The 23070-nt window shown below is 45.6% G+C and overlaps 1 long non-coding RNA gene across 1 annotated transcript in view; it reads right to left on the reverse strand.

The window, feature by feature from the left end:
* Nucleotides 1–23070, reverse strand: part of LOC129143133 (uncharacterized) — a 206483-nt gene that overhangs the window by 182980 nt on the left and 433 nt on the right. The window lies entirely within an intron of this gene.

The following is a 23070-nucleotide window of genomic DNA, read 5'->3' on the forward strand; positions in this document are numbered from 1 at the left end:
ATCCCAGCTACTCAGGACATATCTCCTTTCAGGCTTTTTATTTATTTATTTTAGGACAGGGTCTCACTCTGTCCCCCAGGCTGGAGTGCAATGACGCCATCACAGTTCACTGCAGCCTCAACCTCTTGGGTTCAAGAGATGGAGGTTGCGGCGAGCCGAGATCACGTTCCAGCCTGGGCGACAAGAGCAAAACTCCATCTCAAAAAAAAAAAAAGAAAAGAAATATGGTTTGCAAAGATTGTCTCTCAGTCTGTAGCCTGCCTTTGTTCTTTTAACAGCGTGTCAAAGAGCCAAAGTGTTTCCTTTTGATTGTTTTCTGAGGTTCGTTGAAAATTACTGACATGAAGCAGATTGATAAATAGGAGAAAAGGCACACAAATGTATTTAGCATGTATACACAGGAGCCTTCAGAATGAAGACCCAAAGATACAGGAGAAATTGTCCATTTTAATGTTTCGGTTCAACAAAGTACAGAGAGCTGTGAGGAAGTATGACTGGACAGAAAGAATATGATCTAATGCTAATAGGCTGAGTTAAGGAAACCCAGTATGGCCTGTGTGTCTACATTCTTCTTGGCCTCTCTGAGCATGCATTCCTTCCTCTCTGGGATGGAGCCGGGGGTCTTACGACAGGTATAAACAAGATAGGTCAGATAGTTTCTTTATGATCAGCTTTTATGCAGAAAGGTGGATGGAAAATTAGAGTATATTTTTAGGTTTTATAAGTAGCTTTGGGGAGAAGAGGTTCTGGTTTCCACGACCCACTTAAGGGAAGAGAGATTTCTAGTTTCTATGGCTAGCCTCGGGACAGAATGGGACTGAGAGATAAGAGGGAAGAAGAAGGTCAGAGAAAAACTTTTGCTTCTGAGGCTGCTGCTGAGGTCTTCACTTTGGGGTATTGTTTTCTGAGCCCCAACAGATGAAATTCAATTTCTCAATTTACTTGTTTATAGATTGTACTTTTGTTACCGTTTCTAAGAAATCTTTATCTAACTCGAGGTCAAAAAGGTTTTCTCCTATGCTTTCTTCTAGAAGTTGATTCATAATCTTGGGTTTTACATTGACGTCTATGATTTATTTTGACTTAATTTTTATATATGGTGCAATGTATGGGTTGAAGTTAATTTTTTCTGCCTTATGAATATTCAATGTTCCAGCACCATTTGTTGAAAAGATGATCCTTTCTCTACTGAACTGCCTTTGTATCTTCATTGAAAATCCATTTCCAGTCTCTCTGTTCTATTCCATTGATCTATTTTCTTTCTTCACATCAGTATCACACTGTCTTGATTATTGTAGTTGCATAAGAAGTCAAAACTGAAAACAGTATTCAGCCATAAGAAAGAATGAAATCCCAACATTTGCGGCAACATGGATGGAACTGGAGATCATTACGCTAAGTGACATAAGCCAAGCACAGTAAGGCAAATATCGAATGTTCTCACTCGTATGTGGAAGCTAAAAAAGTGGATCTCATGGAGACAGCAGATTGGTGGTGACCAGAGGCTGAGAGGATGGTAAGAGAGGGATGAAGAGAGATTGATTGATGGGTACGAAAATACAGTTAGATAGAAGGAATAAGATCTAGTGTTCAGTAGTTCCCTAGGGTGATTATAGTTAACAATAATGTATATTTCAAGATAGCTAGAATAATGAATATTCTCAACGTAAAGAAAAGATAAATGTTTGAGGTGATGGATATCTCAATTGCCCCATCTGATCACTACACATTGTATGCATGTAACAAAATATCACCTGTACCCCCCCAAATACATACAACTATATCAATTTTTAAAAATACATATTTAGTATTTTTATTTTATCTTTTCAAGGATCATATATTTTCATGTCATTCTTTTTTTTACTTTTTATTATTACATACCGAAATTTTTAAAAATAAGTCTTGAAAGTGGGTAATGTTAGTCCTTCAACTTTGATCTTCTCTTCTAAAATGGTTCTTAGTATTCTAGGTCATTTGAATTTCCATGTAAATTTTAGATTCAGTTTGTAATTTTCTGCAGAAAAGCCTCTTGGGATTGTATTTGTAATTGCACTGAATCTATGGATCAATTTGATCTTTCCATTAATTTAGGTCATTTAAAATTTTGCTCATCAGGTCGGGCGTGGTGGCTCTTTCCTGTAATCCCAGCACTTTGGGAGGCCAAGGCAGACAGATCACTTGAGGTCAGGAGTTTGAGACCAGCCTGGCCAATATGGTAAAACCACATCTCTACTAAAAATACAAAAATTAGCCAGGTGTGGTGGCAGGTGCCTGTAATCCCAGCTACTCAGGAGGCTGAGGCAGGAGAAGCACTCGAACTTGGGAGGCGGAGGTTGCAGTGAGCCAAGATCATGCCACTGCACTGCAGCCTGGATGACAGTAAGACTCTCTCTCCAAAAAATAAAAATAAAAAATAAAATAAAATAAAATTTTGCTCATCAGTGTTCTGTAGTTTTCAATGTACAGGTCTTCTTACATCTTTTGATAAATGTATCCATAAGTATTTTATTTTTTTGATGTTGCTATTAGTGGCATATTTTAAAATTTTTGTTTATTTCCTATGGCTCATTGTTCATACCCAGAAAAGCAATTTATTTTTATTTTTATTTTTATTTTTATTTTTTTGAGAAGGAGTCTCGCTCTGTCACCAGACTGGAGTGCAGTGGCACCATCTCGGCTCACTGCAACCTCCGCCTCCCGGGTTCAAGCAATTCTTCTGCCTCAGCCTCCCGAGTAGCTGGGACCACAGGTACACACTGCCATGCCTGGCTAGTTTTTTTTTTTTTTTGTATTTTAGTAGAGTTGAGGTTTCACCATATTGCCCAGGCTGGTCTTGAACTCTTGAGCTCAGGCAATCCACCTGCCTCGGCCTCCCAAAGTGCTAGGATTACAGGCGTGAACCACCGTGCCCAGCCAGTTTATTTTAATATATTAGTCTTGTATCTTGTAATCTTGCTAAACTCATTCATTAGTTCTAGTAGTGTTTTGTTTTGTTTTGTTTTGTTTTTGAGACGAAGTCTCGCTCTGTCACCCAGGCTGGAGTGCAGTGGCACGATCTCAGCTCACTGCAACCTCTGCCTCCCAGGTTCAAGCAATTCTCCTGCCTCAGCCTCCCCAGTAGCTGGGACTACAGGTGTGTGCCACCACACCCAGCTAATTTTTGTATTTTTAGTAGACAAGTGGTTTCACCATATTGGCCAGGCTGATCTCGAACTCCTGACCTTGTGATCCGCCCACCTCGGCCTTCCAAAGTGCTGGGATTAGAGGCGTAAGTCACTGCGCCTGGCCCAGTTCTAGTGGCTTTTAATAGATTGTGTCAGCTTTCTGTATAGATGATCAGGTTGTCTGCAAATAAAGACAGTTTTACTTTTACTTTTTTGTTTCTTTTATTGTTTTTCTGAGACAAGGTCTTGCTCTGTCACCCAGGCTGGAATGCAGTAGTGTGAACACAGCTCACTGTAGCCTCAACCTCCGGGGCTCAAGTGATACTCTTGCCTCAGCCTCCTGAGTAGCTTGGACCACAGGCGCACAACACCAGCCTGGCTAACTTTTTAATTTTTTGTAAAGACAAGTTCTCACCATGTTGCCTAGGCTGGTCTCAAACTCCTGGGCTCCATTGATCCTCCTGCCTTGGCCTCCCAAAGTGCTGGGATTACAGGAATAAGCTACCACACCCAGCCTACTTTTTCTTTTATCAGATGGCTATCTTCTGTTTCTTTTTCTTGCCTAACCCCACTAGCTAGAAACCTCAGTACAATGTTGCCTAGAAGAGGTGAGATCTCACATCCTTGTCTTATTCCCAAGCATGGGAGGAAATCATCAGTCTATCACTTTAAGTATAATTTTGGCTGCAGGTTTTTCATACACGTCCTTCACCAATCAGGTTGAGGATGTTCCCTTCTAATTATTCTTTGCCAAAAGTTTTTGATCAGGAGTGGATGTTGGATTTTTGTCAATGTGTTTTCTGTATCGATTGAGGTTATCATCTAGGTTTTCTGTTTCAATTGGTTAAAATGACTATATTGATTCATTTATTTTTATTTTTTTCAGACATGAGGCCTTGCTGTGTTGCCCAGGTTGGAGCACAGTGGCTATTCTAAGGCATGATTACAGTGCACTGCAGCCAGAAAACTCCTGGCCTCAAGCCCTCCTTCCACCTCAGTCTCTCAAGTAGCTAGGACTAGAGGTGCATGCCACCACACCTAGCTTGATTTTTTTTTTTTTAATCTGGAAAAATTTCTGGAAGATTGATTCATTTTTGAATATTGAACCAACGTGGCAATCCTGGAATAAATCCCCCTTTTATTTACTGTTGAATTCACTTTGCTAAAATTTTGTTTAAATTTTTTCATCATTATGAGTATTGGTCCGTAGTTTTGTTATAATGTCTTTTATCTGACTTTAATATTAGAGTAATGCTGGTCTCATAAAGTGAGTTGGAAAATGTACCCTTCTCTTCAATTTTCTTGAATAATTTATGTGGAATTGGTATTATTTCTTCCTTCAATGTTTGGTAGAATTCACTAGATCTGTCTTATTGGGAAGATTTTTAACTACGCATTCAATTTCTTTAACACATATAGAACTATTCAGGTAACCTACTTCTTCTTGAGAGAACTCTGGTAGTTTGGGTCTTTCAAGGAATTTGTGCATTTTGTCTGGGTTGTCAAACTTATTGGCATAATGTTGTTCACAATTGTGTAGGGGAAACTATCCGTGCTTTCTTCTGCTCTCACATCATGACAGTCATCAACACAGAAGCCTTCGGTGACCAAATGTGTGGGGACTTTCCTCCACATACCAAGCAGCAGACACCAGCCGGGTGTCCTCTAATCTAGTTCTGACACCATCTACCTGGAGCTAGTGTCAGATCCCACAGGCTGGGGGTTCAGTCCCACACTCTGAGACACCAGTCATAAATCCAGGCCTCTGGAACTTCTGACTGGCTTCAAGTCAGGGTTCCAGTGACCCCCTCTTTGGGTTTGACTAATTTGCTAGAGTGGCTCACAGAACTCAGGGAAACACTTACTTAGTTTACCAGTTTATTATAAAGGATAAGGCACAGGATACAGATGAAGAAATGTGTAGGGTGAGGCATGGGGAAAGGGGTGCAGAGCTTCCATGCCCTTCCTGGGTGCCACTGTGCAGGAACCTCCACATGTTCAGCTATCTGGAAGCTCCCTGAACCCTGTCCTCTCATTTTTAATGGAAGGATTCCTTCCCCCAGAGCACAGGGTGGGAGTTCGCATAGGAGGGTCTTAAGACCCACAATGAGAGAGGCAGGGGAACATTAGAGTCCTGCCTTGGAGCAGGTGAAGAGGGCAGGTCAGAGGCCTGCCCCTGAGGCCTAATACACCCAACAAAAGACTGTAACAAGGGCTATGGGAGTTATGTGCCAGAAACTGTGGATGAAAACCAATATACATCATAACACCACAAAAATATTCCTTATGTTCCTGTTAATATTTTCAGAATATCTAAGGAAGTCACCTCTTTCATTCCTGATTGATAATTTGAGTCTTTTTTTTTTTTTTAAACAATCTGGTAGTAAGTTTATCAATTTTATTGATCTTCTCAAATAACCAGCTTTCAGTTTCATTCATTTTCTCTATTATTTTTCTGTTTTCTGTTCCACTGATTTCTGCTTTGATCTTCATTATTTCCTTTCTTTTGCTTAGTTTGGTTTAATTTGGTCTCTTTTTTCTAGTTTCTTAATGTGTAAGCTGAGGACATTGATTTGAGACCTCTATTTTTTTCTCATTTGGACACTTAGTGCTATAAATTCTCCCCTAACGGCTGTTTTAACGATACCTCCAACATTCTGATATGTTGTGTTTTCATTTTCATTCAATCCAAAGAAGACTTTGTAATGTCCCTTTGATTTCTTCTTGACCCATGGCTTATTTAGAAGTATGTTATTAAGTTTATAAGCATTTGAGGATTTCCCAGAAGTCTATTATTGATTTCCAATTTAATTTCATTGTGGCCAGAGAAGATACTTAACATGATTCTAATCTTGTAAAATTTATTGAAACTTGGTTTATTACCTAGAATATGATCTATCTTGGTAAATCTTCCATGGGCATGCACTTGAATATGTGTGTTCTGTTCTTGGGTGGACTCTTTTAGGCCATGTCTGTTGATAATGTTGAAATCTTCTATATCCTTAATGATTTTTCTATTTTCGTGCTCTACCAATTATTGAAACAGAGGTATTGAAATCTCCAGCCATAATTGGAAGTTTCTTTATTTCTCCTTACCATTCTATCAGTTTTTGCTTCATGTGTTTTGAAGATCTATGTGCATAAACATTTAGGATTTTTATGTCTTCTGGGTGAATTGACCCCTTTGTCATTATGAAATGCACTATCCCTGTGCAATCAACTTTGTCTAACATTAATCTAGCCACTCCAGCTTTCTTTTGACTAGTGTTTGTATGTCTAACTTTTTCCATCTTTTTTACTTTTACCTTTTTCTTTCTTTCTTTTTTTGAGATGGAGCTTGTTGCCCAGGCTGGAGTGCAATGGTGCGATCTTGGCTCACTGCAACTGCAACCTCCGCCTCATGGGTTCAAGCACTTCTCCTGCCTCAGCCTCCTGACTAGCTGGGATTACAGGCACCCACCACTATGTCCAGCTAATTTTTTTTTTTTTTTTGTATTTTTAGTAGAGATGGGGTTTCACCATGCTGGCCAGGCTGGTCTCGAACTCCTGACCTACCTTACGTGTTCTTTTTTTTTTTTTTTTTTTTGAGACAGTCTCGCTGTATCGCCCAGGCTGGAGTGCAGTGGCATAATCTCTGCCCTCTGCAAGCTCCGCCTCCCGGGTTCATGCCATTCTCCTGCCTCAGCCTCCTGAGTAGCTGGGACTACAGGCGCCCACCACCACGCCTGGCTAATTTTTTTTTTTTTGTATTTGTAGTGGAGACGGGGTTTCACCATGTTAGCCAGAATGGTCTCGATCTCCTGACCTCGTGATCCACCCGTCTCGGCCTCCCAAAGTGCTGGGATTACAGGCGTGACCCACCGCGCCCGGCCCTTTTTTTTTTTTTTTTTTTTTGAGACGTAGTCTCACTCTGTCACCCAGGTTTGAGTGCAATGGCACGATCTTTACCCACTGCAACCTCCCCCTCCCAGATTCAAGTGATTCTTCTGCCACAGCCTCCTGAGTAGCTGAGGTTACAGGTGCCCACCATCATGCCCGGCTAATTTTTGTATTTTTGTAGAGACAGAGTTTCACCATTTGGCCAGGCTGGTCTTGAACTCCTGACCTCAGGTGATCCGCCCGCCTTGGCCTCCCAAAGAGCTGGGATCACAGGCATGAGCCACTGCACCTGGCCTACCTTATGTGTTCTTATATTTAAGCGCACCTCATGAAGTCAGCATGGTTGGGTCTTGCTTTGATATCCAATCTGATATTATCTGCCTTTAATTGGGAATGTTAGACCATTTTTATTTAATGTGATTACTGATACAATTAGGATTAAGTCTATCATCTTGAAATTTGTTTTCTATTGGTCCTACATGTTTTCTGTTTCTCTTTTCTTCTTTTTCAGCCTACTTATAGATTAATGGAGCATATTTGATGGTTCTATTTTATCTTCTTTATTGGCTTATTAGCTATAATTCTTTGTTTCTTTCATGGTTGCTTTAGGGTTTATAGTATACATCCAACTTATCAGAGCCAACTTTGAAATGGTATTATATAATTTCACATATCATCTAAGAACTTATGATGTATTCCTGTTAATATTAACATAACATCGAAGGCACAGGGTCTGTGAGACCAGGCTCCGCCCTGCCCCCATGTCAAGTCCAACCTCCAAGTACCAGTCCCTCCTGTGAGGCCTTAACTGCTCCCCTCAGCATCTAGGTGCTGAAAGGGGAGAATTCAGATACCATGGAATCCACCTGCCTGCCCAGGCAGCGTTGCCAACAGAAGGTCAACTATGAGAAAGGTGTTTCTCTCAATTAACTGAAGTCTCTGTGAATGTGACTTCCACCAGAATTCCGGCTCTGACATCTTCTGAATTCACACAGGACTCCCCTACTTCCCCCCAACCTGGCCGCCTTTCTGACGAAGGACACCTTGGGTCATGTGTCCCCTCTGCCTCTCTCCTCAAAGTCAATTAAATTCAGAAAACAAAAAACAAAAACCCAATGAGCTCTCCTAAGGACGTAAGACACAGCTGGAATGAGATGTGGAAAAGCAGAAAGAAGGAACTGTGACTCCTGCACCAGGGAATTTCCCCACTGTTACTCAGAGGGGACTGGAATAGATCCAGGCTGTGTGGACCCTAAAGCTTATGCAATTTTGTTGCTTATTTATTTATTTAGACGGAGTTTCGCTCTTGTTGCCCAGGCTGGAGTGCAATGGCACTCTCTGCTCACTGCAACCTCCACCTCCCAGGTTCAAGTGTTTCTCCTGCCTCAGCCTCCCGGTGGCTGGGATTACAGGCCTGTAGCACCACACCTGGCTAATTTTTGTATTTTTAGTAGAGATGGGGTTTCATCACATTGGTCAGGCTGGTCTTGAACTCCCAACCTTGTGACCTGCCACCTCGGCCTCCCAAAGCGCTGAGATTACAGGCATGAGCCACCACAGCCGGCCTACAGAATATTTTCATAAACTCCCTGACACACCTCTATATTTTTTCAGACCAGAGAGTAGGGTCTGCACACTGATTGCGACTTCATATAACAATCTTATGATATGATTTTCTCTAGAGAGAACAGAAGGGATAATTCAGTCTTTCCTCTAGCACGTTTGATCAAAATTTGCCTTTCATTGACAGTTTAGAAAAGTCTATTTCAGCTTCACAATGCATTATTGGTAATGCCATGTATATTGTTAGGAGTTTTGCAAATTTGGGGGAAATGTAACGGCAGGGGCAAATGGGAGTTGGAAGACTGTACAAGAGTCAACTTCCTCGAGGTAAGTGAGCACCCACGGCTGGTTATTCCAGGTTATCCCTGCATGGGCAGTGTGGGCCCAGGCGAGGAGCCAGGATGGGACAGACATAAAGGGTGTAATAAAGAGTTAGCAACTGTGTGGAACAACACTTCCCTGCTCTTCCTGCCTCCCTTCTCTGGAGACCTTCTGATTGTCACTGTGATTTTTCTTCCTACAACAAATGTTATTGGGTTCATTTATCCATTCATTCAACAACTATCTATTGGACACTTATTACAGACAAGGTGTGGAAGTGAACGCCACAGGGAACAGCCTTACCCTTGCAGAACTTATCACTTACTGTCACGTAAACACTGGAAGAGAACGAAGATTACATTTATATTGTCAGTCGATTTGATGAGTACAAAATGTTATCAGAAACACCGTGGGAATCTGAAACTATTATCTATTCACTCACATACTTCTTCAACAACTGCATTCTACAACTACTTATTTTTAAGACATGGGGTCTCACTCAGTCACCCAGGCTGCAGGCTGGAGTGCAGTAGTGCCATCAGAGCTCATTGCAGCCTCAAACTCCAGGTCTCAAGCCATCTTTCAGGCAGGGCATGGTTGCTTATGTCTCTAATCCCAGCACTTTGGGAGGCCGAGGCAGGTGGATCACCTGAGGTCAGGAGTTCAAGACCAGCCTCACCAACATGGTAAAAATCCTTCTCTACTTAAAATACAAAAAAAAAAAAAATTGCCAGGTGCGGTGGCTTATGCCTGTAATCCAGCAATTTGGGAGGCCGAGGCGGGCAGATCACCTGAGGTCGGGAGTTCGAGATCAGCCTGACCAACCTGGAGAAACCCCGTCTCTACTAAAAATACAAAAAATTAGCTGGGCATGGTGTTGCATGCCTGTATTTCCAGCTACTCAGGAGGCTGAGGCAGGAGAATCGCTTGAACTCGGGAGGCAGAGGTTGCAGTGAGCCGAGATTGCACCATTGCACTCCAGCCTGGGCAACAAAAGCGAAACTCTGTCTCAAAAAAAAAAAAACAAACAAAAACAGAAAAAAAAAAACATTAGCCAAGAGTGGTGATGCACATCTGTAATCCCAGCTACTTGGGAGGCTGAGGCACAAGAATCACTTGAACCCCAGAGGCGGAGCTTGCAGTGAGCAGAGATCGCGCCACTGCACTCCAGCCTGGGCAACAAGCGAGACTCCATCTCAAAAAAAAAAAAAAAAAAAAAGCCATTTTTCCACCTCATTCAGCCTCCCGAGTAGCTGGGACTACAGGCAAAAGCCACTGTGCCCAGCTTACAACTGGACAAGGCACAGAGGTGGACGTGAGAGACAACGCCCCTGCCTTGCAGAACTTTTATTTTAGTGAGTGGGAGACAATGTACAAACAAAGTAATACACCCTTTGAGTGCAGTAGCAGGACAGGAGGCACTGGGACTCCAGAATGAGTAGACAGGTCTCTACCCTGTGTGAGCACCTAATCCAATGGTATGACAAGTGAGGAAGGGGAGTGACTATGCCCAGTAAATTATAGCCCTGCACCCCGGATTCCAAGCAACCAGCTCACAAGCAGGAGGGGGCTCATGGCATCATGAATCAGTGATAAAATTTCAGTCTCAGCAGAGTCCCTAGGCTTTTATTCGTCATCAGAACTGTGAAGGACACCTCAGAGACGGTCCGCCCCAACCCTGGGCGGGGGTGGGGGAGAGGAGGACATTAAAAGGAGACTTCTGGTGGGCAGTAAGCCTATTAGCGCATCACATGAAGGTCCTGTCTGTTACTGGTATTGGAGGGGCAGTCTGAATTGATCGATTTGTTCTGGTTATTACAAGATTTGGAATTGAGGCCCTGCCTGAACTTTTTTTTTAGATTCAGTGAATTTTTTTTTTTTTTTTTTGAGACGGAGTCTCACTCTGTCGCCCAGGCTGGAGTGCAGTGGTGCGATCTCAGCTCACTGCAACCTCCACCTCCCGGGTTCAAGTGATTCTCCTGCCTCAGCCTCCCGAGTAGCTGGGATTACAGGCACCCACCACCACGCCTGGCTAATTTTTGTATGTTTAGTATAGACAGGGTTTCACCATGTTGGCCAGGCTGGTCTCGAACTCCTGACCTCAGATGATCCACCCACCTCAGCTTCCCAAAGTGCTGGGATTACAGGTGTGAGCCACTGCACCTGGCTGGAATTTTATTTTTTAATACAACTTTATTGAGATATAGTTTACATCCACATAATTCACCTATTTAAAGTGTATCATTCAATGGGGTTTGGTATATCCACAGGGTTGTTCGACCATTGCCACAGTGAATTTTAGAACATTTTCATCATACCGAAAAGAAACCCTACATCCCATAGTAGTCACTCCCCATTTCCCTACAGCAACTTCAAAACCTAGGCAACCCCTAACCTGCCTTACCTTTTGCTGCCTATTTGAAATTAAAAGGTTAAATCCTCTTCCTGGCACAGTGGCTCATCCTTGTAACCCCAGCACTTTGGGAGGCCGAGAGGGGAGGATTGCTTGAGGCCAGGAGTTTGAGACAGGCCTGGGCAACATAGACCCAGTTTCTACCAAAAAAAAAAAAATATATATATATATATATATATATATGTGTGTGTGTGTATATATATATGTATATATATACACACATATATATATACACACACATGTATATACACACAAGCTGGCTCTTGCTTGAGTCCAGGATTTGAGGCTGCAGTGAGCCATGATAGTGCCACTGCACTGCAGCCTGGGCAACAGAGCGAGGCTGTCTTTTTAAACATAAAAATTCAGCCAGGTATGGTGGCTCAGCCTGTAATCCCAGCACTTTGGGAGGCTGAGGGGCTGAGGCAGGCGGATCACGTGAGGTCCGGAGTTCAAGACCACCCTGGCCAACATGGCAAAACCTCATCTCTACTAAAAATACAAAAATTAGCTGGGTGTGGTGGCGTGCACCTGTAATCCCAGCTACTCGGGAGGCTGAGGCAGGAGAATGGCATGAACCCGGGAGGCATAGCTTGCAGTGAGCAGAGATAGTGCCACTGCACTCCAGCCTGGGCGACAGAGCGAGACTCCGTCTAAAAAAAAAAAAAAAAAAAAAATCACATCCTCTGAGGCTTAGTTTTCTCATCTAATCTAATAACACATGTCTACTCTGGGGTGGCCCACCTCTTTACTGACAAACACTGTAGGTCTGTGAGTAGGAACCCAAGCTTTGCACAGTGAGGCAAAAGTGGGACTCGGGTCAGACTCTGGGCTGACGACGCCTGAGTGAGGCAGTTGATGGAGACAAAAATCTCTGGACAGTGGGGTCAAAGGGCAAAAGGCAAATACAAGTTCATGGGTAGGGAGCTGACAGACTTTGCAGTGCTGGTAGCCCTTTGGTGGCACATGTCCTCCTTTGGAAGGCTCAGGGAGACGGTCCCATAGCGGGGTAAAGTCCACGGGCAATGGAATCAGAGACTGCAGGTATAAATCCTGGCCCCAAGTATAAAATACTTGCTAGTTGTTTAAACTTGGGTTGGCTTCACTTTGCTCATCTGTTACATGAGGAAGGGGCCGGGACTGGGATGAGTGGGCCACAGCACACAGGCATACTACGCTTCCCTCCCTGCTTCCCGAGTGCTTGCCACATAGCCAGACCCCAATTCTCCCCCAGGTGGGGCACAGGGGTCCCTGCATATTTCCAGGAATGTGACAGCAGGGGGCTGTCGGTCAGCTGTTCCAGCCTCAGCAGAGGGGCAAGACCAGACCCCAGCTTGCTCTGGCCCAGGAGAACTCAGGGCAGCTTGGAGCACAGAAATTTCTAATGAGCATCCACCTTCCCCTCTGGGCGGGCCAGGCTGTTTGTTACTGTGCTATGGAAGAGTGAGGGTCTAAACCCAGCTCTCCCTCCTAGGCCATAAGACCTGACACATCTGGCCCACACCCCACAATGACTATACAGGCAACCAAGCACCTCTCTCCCCCTTGAAATCTCTTCCCAGCCCACCAGCATCTTCCTCTCCCAAGGAACTGGGTTTGCATGCACACTCCTTCTTTTTTCAGCTCTTCACTTGTCACCAAAGCAAACATCTATAAACTAAATGTATAAACTTGACGCTGAAAGAGAAACTGTTATCTCTCACCCAGGGGTCTTCGGACCGACACTGAACACTGAACATTGAACAGCTGAAGAAAGGTGTTCCCTGCTTCCTAAGTCTTTCCACTTAGATTTTTGGCCTAATGCAGGTACATCAAGTTTCTTCCCCAGCTGCCTACTGGAAGCAACTATCACAGTCTTAAAATTGGGTGTTTCAGGGCGGGAATCTGGAGGCACCTGCAGCTGGGCTCACCTTAGAACTCAGGGAAGGAAGCAGGCCTTCATGGTATCAGTCAGGACCGACTCCAGTCAGCTTAAGCAAAAAAGAAAAAGGCTCACGTGGCTGGGAAGGCCAGGATGGAGGCAGGTGCAAGGGGCTCATGGACGCTGGCACCACTCCCAGCCCCTCCTCCTTCCACAAGTGTTGCCCTCATTCTGACTTGTTAGGGCGAGGGCCAGGCAACTCCACCATGCCCATTTAGCAACACCAGTGGAAGAAGAGCTTCCCTCTCCCAGTCCCCAGGAGGGTTCCAATAGGCCCTGTTTATCACCCCACAGCCCCGGGGCACAGTCCATCTCCAGAAAAAGGAGGACAGAAGGACAACCAACAACAGGAGCTACCACAGTCCTCTGCATGGCAGCTATTTTCAAACATGGGAAACTTCTCCTCTCTGCATAAAAATAGAGCTCAAATGCTCCAAAGTTGGAGCGGAGTCTGGAAGGCTGAGATTGCTGCCAAGAACAGCCATTCTGCAGATAGAGTTCTGTGTGCTAGACCAGGGTATGGGAGCCCCAGAAAGCAACTGGAGCATGCTGGCATCTCCTAACCCCGACTGAGGAAGGAGGGAACCCCTGCTCTCATCTACAGAGGGAACTAAGGTTGCTTTAATTGGCACCGCCTTGCCCATCGCGGGCAGGGGAGGCCTCCCCCAGCAGGCCTGATGCTCCCTCCACCCCTGCCCTGGCTCTCCTGCCCCTGGAGGTTGCTCAGCGCAGCAACCCAGCCGCTCCTTGGAGAAAACTCCACCACCTCCCCCAGGAGGAGTTTCACCTCTGGCTCATTCCTGCCTCCGGGCCTCAGCCAGGTGGGCTGCTCCTCTGACCTGTCCCTCCAGGACACGTTCTGGTCCAGGGATGTGGACCAGATGGGGTCCCCCCAAGGTCACCTCAGAAGTAGGCACAACTTGCAAAGACAGAGGCATCTGTTCTGTTAGCACAGCTTTGCCTCTTACCTTTGAGTAATAGTAGGCTCCTCCTCCACCCAACCCCATACGCTGATGAGAAGAACGGAGCTCTTCTTGGCCCTGCTTAAGGACACAGACATTTTGAGCAAGACAGTCAATCCTCATGTAAGGAAGCAACCAGCCGGAGGAGGATCAGCCCAAGAGGCAGAGGACAATGAACAGAGAGTCAAAGGACTGAACAGCAGAGGAGGGAGGCTGGAAGAGAACTGGCACAGAAGCAGCACTAATAATGACAACAAAAGCAGCAGCTACTCATTCAACGAGCACTTACTACATGCCAGGCTCCAAGCACCTTACATGCATTGACTCACTGAATTATTTGCACATTTTACATATATTAATGTCCCCCAAGATATTTTTTAACTACAAAGAGAAAGACAATACCTTACTGTGGAGGAACCCAGTGCACAAGGTTAATATAACCAGGAATAGGACACAGTGACATCAAGAGCTCCCAATGTGAGGCCTCGAGATGGACAAAACATCACGTCTGTGGTATTCTTGCCAAAAATATATAACCTCATTCTAATCACGCAAAACACCATACAAGCCCAAATGGAAGGACATTCTACAAATAACCAGTACTCATCAGAAGTGTTAAAGTCATGAAAGACAAGGAAAGATTGAGAAACAGATGGGAGAAAACCAAGGAAAAATAACCAAATGCCATGTGGGGCCTTAAATAGCATCTGGGAACAGAAAGTGGACATCTTTGCTGGGCGTGGTGGTATACACCTGTAGGATCACACAAGCCCAGGAAGTCAAGGGTGCAGTGAGCCATGATCACACCACTGCACTCACCCTGGGTGACAGAGTGAGGCCCTGTGTCAAATTAAAAAAAGAACAAAAAAGAAAATGGACATTAGTGAAAAACATTGGTAAAATTCAAGTCAGGTTTGCAGTGCAGTTAATAGAATAATAGCAATGTTAATTTCATTGCTGTTCTTAGTTGGTCCAATGTTGATTTTGATAATTATGATACGATTATGTAAGATGTTAACATTGGGAATACGTGGGTAGAGGCATATGGGTTCTCTGCATACTATTTTTTTTTGAGACTTCGTCTCGCTCTTGTCCCCCAGGCTGGAGTGCAATGGCACGATCTCAGCTCACTGCAACCTCCACCTCCCAGGTTCGAGCGATTCTCCTGCCTCAGCCTCCCGAGTAGCTGGGATTACAGGCACCCGCCACCATGCCCGGCTAATATTTGTATTTTTAGTAGACACAGGGTTTCACCATGTTGGCCAGGCTGGTCTTCAACCCCTGAACTCATGATTCGCCCACCTCAGCCTCCCAAAGTGCTGGGATTATAGGCGTGAGCCACCACGGCTGGCTTCTGCATACTATTTTTATAACTTCTCAGTAAGTCAAAATTAATTCAAAACTGAAAATGTTTACTTTTCAATTTAAAGCTAAGTGAGGCTGGGCACGGTGGCTCACGCCTGTAATCCCAACACTTTGGGAGGCCGAGGCAGGCAGATCACTTGAGGTCAGGAGTTCAAGACCAGCCTGGCCCATATGGAGAAACCCTGTCTCTACTAACAATACAAAAAATTAGCTGGGCGTGGTGGCGGGCGCCTGCAATCCCAGCTACTTGGGAAGCTGAGGCAGCAGAATCGCTTGAACCTGGTAGGCAGAGGTTGCAGTGAGCCGAGATCGTGCCACTGCACTCCCCCAGCTGGGATGGCAGAGTGAGACTCTGTTTCAAAAATTAAAATACAATAAAATAGCTTTCTAAGTGAAAGGTTCACCCAACACATCAATGTTATCTCAGAAAAGTAATTTATTGGGTTGGTCTACCAACAATGAACTATGCCAAGACCTGGGATAATGCAGAGAATATTTCTAATTGTCTGCAATAATAAACATCTGCCACAGCTGGGTTTTTTATTGCCATGGCAGCCCCTATTTGTCGAGCAGGTACTCAGTTGCAGGGACAAGTGCTCAACACTCAGCTAGGTAGCATCTCTCCAACTTCTGGAGGAGGGACCAGTGAGACAGGCCACCCCCAGCAATGAAATGCTCTCCCCAGGCCTCCAGCGCCAGCCTCAGTGGGGTGGTTTTGCATCTTCTCTTTGTCTTGTTCTTCAAGACAGTGAGTGGGAAAGTTCCCCAGCTTTCTTGACAGTCCATCACAACCCCTCCTTCTTCAATCCTTCCGTGGTGACTCACTTTTAGAGACTTTTGCAATTAAATAAATAAAGGCATTTCCCACCAACTTGAAGCCCAACAACTTTATCTTCAGTGTCTACCACTCATTTCTCATATCCCACAAGAGGAAAGATTAATGTGATATTGTTGCTATTTAAGACATCTGAGCTTGTCCATATTCAGATTTTCTTTATTTTTCTGAGGTTTTCCCTGGGTTCTCCCACCTCCCCAGCCAGAAAAACAGCAGCTTCGCAGCTGCTGCCAGGGTAGCCACAGCTCTGGCCTCCTGGTTGACTGCAGCTCGGAAGCAGGTAGGTCTGTCCTCAAAGGTTCCAATAGCTGAAACGACAAGGCAGGACCCGGCCAGGTCCCTGCGCAGCGCCTTGGCACCTGTTGCCTGATTCCCGAATCTCCGCCCAGTTAGGTTTCCTGCAAGCCTTTCCCACTGCAGTCTTCATGTTGTGTCAACAAAAGTCTACATTTTCACTCCCCTCTCTCCACGCCAGACTATAAATAAATTATCCAGTGATGAGTTAACAGCTCATTACTATGCCACATTTTGCAGTGAGATTGGAAAAGTAGAAAAGGTAGAAAGAGTAGGAAAAGTAGAAAAGGCAAACCCCAGTTGCCTTGAACCCTTGAATGAGAGGAGGAAGAGCCCCAGAGGGTCACTGAGTCAAAAGGAGGTGAGAGCTGGGGCTTTCTCTAGTGTCCAGGGAGGTCTTGGATAGAGCCAGACTGAGGCTGGAAGGGCCTGGCTGCTTCCTACCCACCCACCCCAGGAATTCTGACAGCTGAAGGGATGCCGCCTGGGCATGGTCAGGTGTCTGTGGACGAGCCCCAGAGGCCCCTTCCCAAGGCCACTTTCCCACTACTGAGCTCTACAGAAGGGGCAGAGGAGGAGAAGGCAGAGGGAGACAGCTCTGCCTCAGGTCCTTTCCGCCCAGTTCCGGTAGACAAGGGGCAGGGGCCTCACCCAAAGGCAGTCAGAGGAGGGGAAGCTCCTACATTTGAGTGGGGGAATGTAGGGGAGATGACTCTGAGCACAGGGCAGATATCCACTAGGACAACAAAGTAGAATGCACTCTGATCCTAATGACGATGGAGGCGCCGACCTTAGATATTCACGTTCTTGCCTTGATGAGGGGCATTCTCACCTCCGTCACATTCCTGGGCAACCCAGAGCAACCTGGAAAGGAACTGAGGGCCTGCCCCAGAGCTAAGAGCACTTAAAAGGATCAGGAGCCAAGGGACAGTCCTTTTACTTTTTTTTTTTTTTTTTGCAATAGAGGCACGTTGTCACTAAGTCACCAAGACTGGCCTCAAACTCCTGGCCTTAAAGCAATCCTCCTGCCTCAGCCTCCCGAAGTGCTGGGATCACAGGCGTAAGCCACCAAACCCAGCTGACAATCCTTTTAAATTTGTGGAAAATACACCTTAGAAACCATAAAATGGAACCCCTTCCATTTCTACAAAATGGACCTCCCTCAGGCCTGGGGCCTCCGAAAGAGACCCATTTCCCCAGGAAGGGGATGGGGCAGGAGACTTGCTGGGTTTGAAGCTGAGAAGTGTACACAGATGGGCAAAGGGGACCCCGAGAGTCGTGCTGGCTTCAAGGACAGGCTGACTTGCACATTCAGGGAGAGACTGAGGGCTGGAGAGACAGAACTGTTTGAAATGGAGGGTTGATTGGACTCCAGAGAAAGAGAAGGGCGAGGGCGCTGACGCTGGGAATGGGTGGGCTAGGAGTAAACATAGAAGGGTTCTCCTGATATGAAGGGCCAACAGCCCCTTCACGGAGGTGGACTCAAGAGTGGGCTTGACTCAGAAAGGAACGAGAGGTGGAAATATTTCGGGGAGGGCGCCCACAGAGATAACTCTGAGGACTGTGCAGGGAGGCCAAGGAAGAGACCCAGGAAGAGGCTGTGCGTGCAGTGTGGGAGGATCAGGCCCAGCACTTAGCAGCCAAAAAAAGCTTTCAGGCAGAGATTCAAGAACCCGGGCAACAGATGCCGTATCCACGGCAGGAAGGAGAATTTCCAGGTGTGGAGGTCAATGTGGTGAAGGCCTCAGGTCAGGAAAGACAAGAAAAAATGCTGGGGAGCCAAGCATGGGGGTGCACACCTGCAGTCCCAGCTACTCAGGAGACTGAGACGGGAGGGTCACTTGAGCTCAGGAGGTTGAGGCTGCAGTGAGCTATGATTGCATCACTGCACTCCAGCCTGGGGGACAGAGACCCTGTCTTTAAAAATTATAAATAGGCCGGGCACGGTGGCTCACATCTGTAATCCCAGCACTTTGGAAAGCCAAGGCAGGTGAATCACTGGAGGCCAGGAGTTCGAGACCAGCCTGGCCAACATAGCGAAACCCCATCTCTACTAAAAATACAAAAAAAAAAAAAAATTAGCCAGGTGTGGTGGCACTCACCTGTGGTCCCAGCTACTTGGGAGGCTGAGGCACAAGGATCACTTGAACCCAGGAGGCAGACATTGCAGTAAGCCTAGATCACACCACTGCACACCAGCCTGGGCAACAGAGTGAGACCATCTCAAAAAATTAAATTAATACATTTAAAATGCTGGGGGCTCCCAGGTCAGAATAGTGGATGGTCAGAAGTGTTTGCCTCCTTTCCTACCTAAATAACAAAAGATATAATGAAGAAGCCCAAGGCCGCACTGGCAGTGAAGACAATACCACCAAGAGAAATAATTCATTTTGTGAAAGACGGGAAACATCCGGCATTGTATTAATGGACAAACTGGAAGAGGAAACCGCAGCCCAGCACACGATGGGGAGAAGGCTGCACGGGATGTGGGTTACAGGAAGACTTCTCTGGAAAGGCTCCCAGCTTGGAGGAGGCAGAAGGGGTGACTAACTGGGGGGCTGGCTTCACCAACTCTTCCTCTTAAGACTCAAATGCACACGTGCATGCGCACACGCAAACACACAGGTTAAGTGCACATGAGCTCAGATGCTTACCTGCTAAGGAATGCTCCCTAAACTGAAGGGGAGGTAGAGGGTTCAGGTTGAAGCAGCTGAGTAGAATACCGCGAAACAGACCCAGAGCAAAGGGAAGAAAGGCAGCTCCAAGATCTGGGGTCAAGTCTACCTGCCCCCAACCTGCTCAGTCCCTGAAAGGAAGCCAGGACATACGTCCATACAGTGACCCTCACCCAGCCTTCCAGTGTAGGAAGTGGCCTTGTGGGTAAACAGCCCAGAAAAAGAAACACCTCCTAGGAACTTCTACAGATCAGTTCAGTCCTGCATTAAAGGACCAAGCATCACTTAGTATTTGTTCTTCTCCATAAGAATTAGGGTGAACAACTCACCTAATCCCTGAGATAAGAATTGTTAAAAAAAAAACAAAACTCTAATTCATTTCCTTATACACAGTCCTTACATCCATGAAGAACAGGCTCCTATGGAAAGAGGAGCAATCAGAGAACAAACTGTTTAGGAAATTTTTTAAAGAAAAAAAGAGGGCCAAAATAAAAAATTTCTAGAGGGCGGGTAGAATCATCATGACTTAAAACCAAATTGGCTTTGTAGTGCAGTGATGGTTCCAGCAGAATTCTACAATCTACTAAGGCCAGACACGGTGGCTCTTGCCTGTAATCCTAGCACTTTGGGAGGCCAAGGCGGGCAGATGACTAGAGGGCAGGAGTTCAAGACCAGCCTGACCAGCATGGTGAAACTCCATCTCTACTAAAAATACAAAAATTAGCTGGACGGGTGGCACATGCCTGTAATCTCAGCTACTTGGGAGGCTGAGCCAGGAGAATTGCTTAAACCCAGGAGGCAGAGGTTGCAGTGAGCTGGGATTGCACCATTACACTCTAGCCTGGGCAACAGAGAGAGACTCCGTCTTAAAAAATAGAAATAAAAAGTAGTTCAGGCCGGGCGCGGTGACTCACGCCTGTAATCCCAGCACTTTGCTGAGGCTGAGGTGGGTGGATCACCTGAGGTCAGGAGTTCAAGACCAGCCTGGCCAACATGGCAAAACCCTGTCTCTATTGAAAATACAAAAACTAGCTGGGCACAGTGATGGGCGCCTGTAATCCCAGCTATTCGGGAGGCTGAGGCGGGGAATTGCTTCATCCTGGGAGACGGAGGTTGCAGTGAGCCAAGATCACGCCACTAATTGCGCCCACTTCATCCTGGGCAACAGAGCTAGACTCCATCTCAAAAAAAAAAAAAAAGTTCAGCTCCTTCAAGCCTCAGACAGGTGCATTCTGAGGCATGCATTCTGCACTGTTTTCCAGATTCCCTGTGGGGTTGAGCTCCAATCCCACAGTGGCAGTGGCTTCACACTCCTCATCTGCTGCCTTCCAAGGGCCACTTCCTGCTGAACTTTGTGCCTGCACTTCCACCAAAGTCTACCTGAGCTGGAATCCCTGTCTTAAAGTCTGTTTTCTGGAAAAACCCAAACCAAGGATAGGATAATGTTTATTTTGTACTTGAGATACTTTTTAAAGAGGTGGTGGAAGTTGGTGCCCAGTAGAATAGCTAGGAAAGCCAACTTCAGGAAGGCCTGGGGTGATGAGCAGGAAGAGAGGATGTGAGTTGAAGACAGGCTGGGAAAGGGCAAGTCACAGGATGGTAGGTTTCCAAGGCAGTGAGGTGAGCCCTTGCTAACACTTACGATGCAAGTTCTCCATGTGGCTTATTGCTTGAGGAGCATCAAAGGCCCACCCTCCAATCCCGTGTGGGTCAGCTGTCAGGAAGCTGCAAACTCTTTGTTCAACTGCCAGGCCCCTGACTTAGAAATAAGCCCTTGGATTACAATCAAATTAAAAGTACTCTCGCTGCTTCAGTGCAGTTAACACATCCCCTTTCACCATGCACAACAGCCAAGAAGAAAGCAACTGACAAAGCTCAAAAGCCACCAGGGTTGCTTGGGATGAGAATTCATAAACACAGGTCAAAGTGACAGAAGCAGGAAATGCACCTGAACAGGACTCTTTTTTTTTTTTTTTTTTTGAGATGGAGTCTCGCTCTGTCACCCAGGCTGGAGTGCAGTGGTGTGATCTCGGCTCACTGCAACCTCCGCCTCCTGGGTTCAAACCATTCTCCTGCCTCAGCCTCCCGAGTAGCTGGAATTACAGGTGCCGCCACCACGCCTGGCTAATTTTTTGTAATTTTAGTAGAGATGGGGTTTCACCATGTTGGCCAGGCTGGTCTCGAACTCCTGACCTCATGATCCGCCCGCCTCGGCCTCCCAAAGTGCTGGGATTACAGGCGTGAGCCACCGCACCCGGCCTAGGACTCCATCTTTCAATTTAAGGGTTTAAAAATATATATAAAGACTCATGCTGTATTTCAATTATTCTAATATGTAATATTTAAGATGTCTCTGAGGCACAACTGATAAAAAATCATATTGGCAGTGCTTTTAGTGTGTACAAAGTTGCGCATTTACAACAAATACGGTAATTCATATCATGTGAGCAAACGAGATTTTTAGGGCTCTTTAAAGACAGAAGTCCCTCATTCTTGGCCTCTACAAGATATAATGGTATTAAGGGCAAAACTTTTTTAGTGTATTACTTTGACAACTTCATGAGTCAGAATACTTCAGTTTTTCAGATTAATGCAAACAAAGTTCAGTTCAAAAAATCTTATTTGGCAAATGTTTCTAGCAATTGGATTTACATTAAGGAAAACCTAATTTCATAGTCTCAATAGCCCAGCATGTAAAGTATGTATCTTCCTGTTCTAGGCCAAGAAACAAGAATTTTCACTTCATCTGGCATTTTTCATCAGAAGGCAAATCACGGGGAAGTTAAACTTTGGCCCAACTGAAGGCTTCATTCATTTCAGCTTCCCATCCTTTCCATTAGTAAAGTCACCCTCCCTTTTTGCATCTGAGAAAGTCAAGATGACCCGGGACATCAAATATTCCGCATCACCACCAATTAGGAGTGGACAAGTAGGAGATGGCCCACTTTGGGTGTCTTTAATTCTTGACTCAATTTCCAAGTGTAACAAAGCACTCCCCCAATTTCCTGTTCTTCTTTCCAGCCTCTCTTGACCATCTCAAGAAAGGACATGGGTATAACCAGGATCAGGAAGGGGAATGAGCCATTCTTGTCTCTTGCATCCTTTTTTTAAGACCTGCTTGGGTTTATGAATAATCCAAACGCTGGCAATGCTTTCAGCCTTTTTGACCTTCAAACTCAAAATCAACATGACTTGGGAATAGCCAAGAAAAGGGCCCAAAATACCAGTTTCCCTTGAGGCCTAATTGTTAAACAGTTCTCAAAGAATAAGTTAGACTTACAGCAGTTCCATCCGTGAGATGGGGGATCAGGTGAGAACCCATATTGTGGGCACCAAGAGAGGCCTTCCTGGATTTAAGAGTTTGCGCCATAATAGAGCCCAAGCATGCGTAAAGCTCTAAAACCTAACGTGCTCTGCTAAAAAGCCCATGAGGTCCATCTCACAGGGCAGCAATGACCAGTGCGGTGGGCTTGGGCAGCCATTGCACAAGAACTTCTGCCAAACGAAGAAGGGCCAGAGATCATCTCATCCAAATGTCATCAGCACCAAGAACTCATGTTCAAACAACAGCACACATGTGGACTGAAGGCTCACAAAAGGCCCCCCAGTGGCCCTCCACACCTCATTCAAAACCTGCTCCATCTCTTCTTTCTCTACAAGAGACTTGAAACCTCAGAGAAG

This window comes from Pan troglodytes, chromosome 12, assembly GCF_028858775.2.
Source record: "Pan troglodytes isolate AG18354 chromosome 12, NHGRI_mPanTro3-v2.0_pri, whole genome shotgun sequence".
Lineage (NCBI taxonomy): Eukaryota > Metazoa > Chordata > Mammalia > Primates > Hominidae > Pan > Pan troglodytes.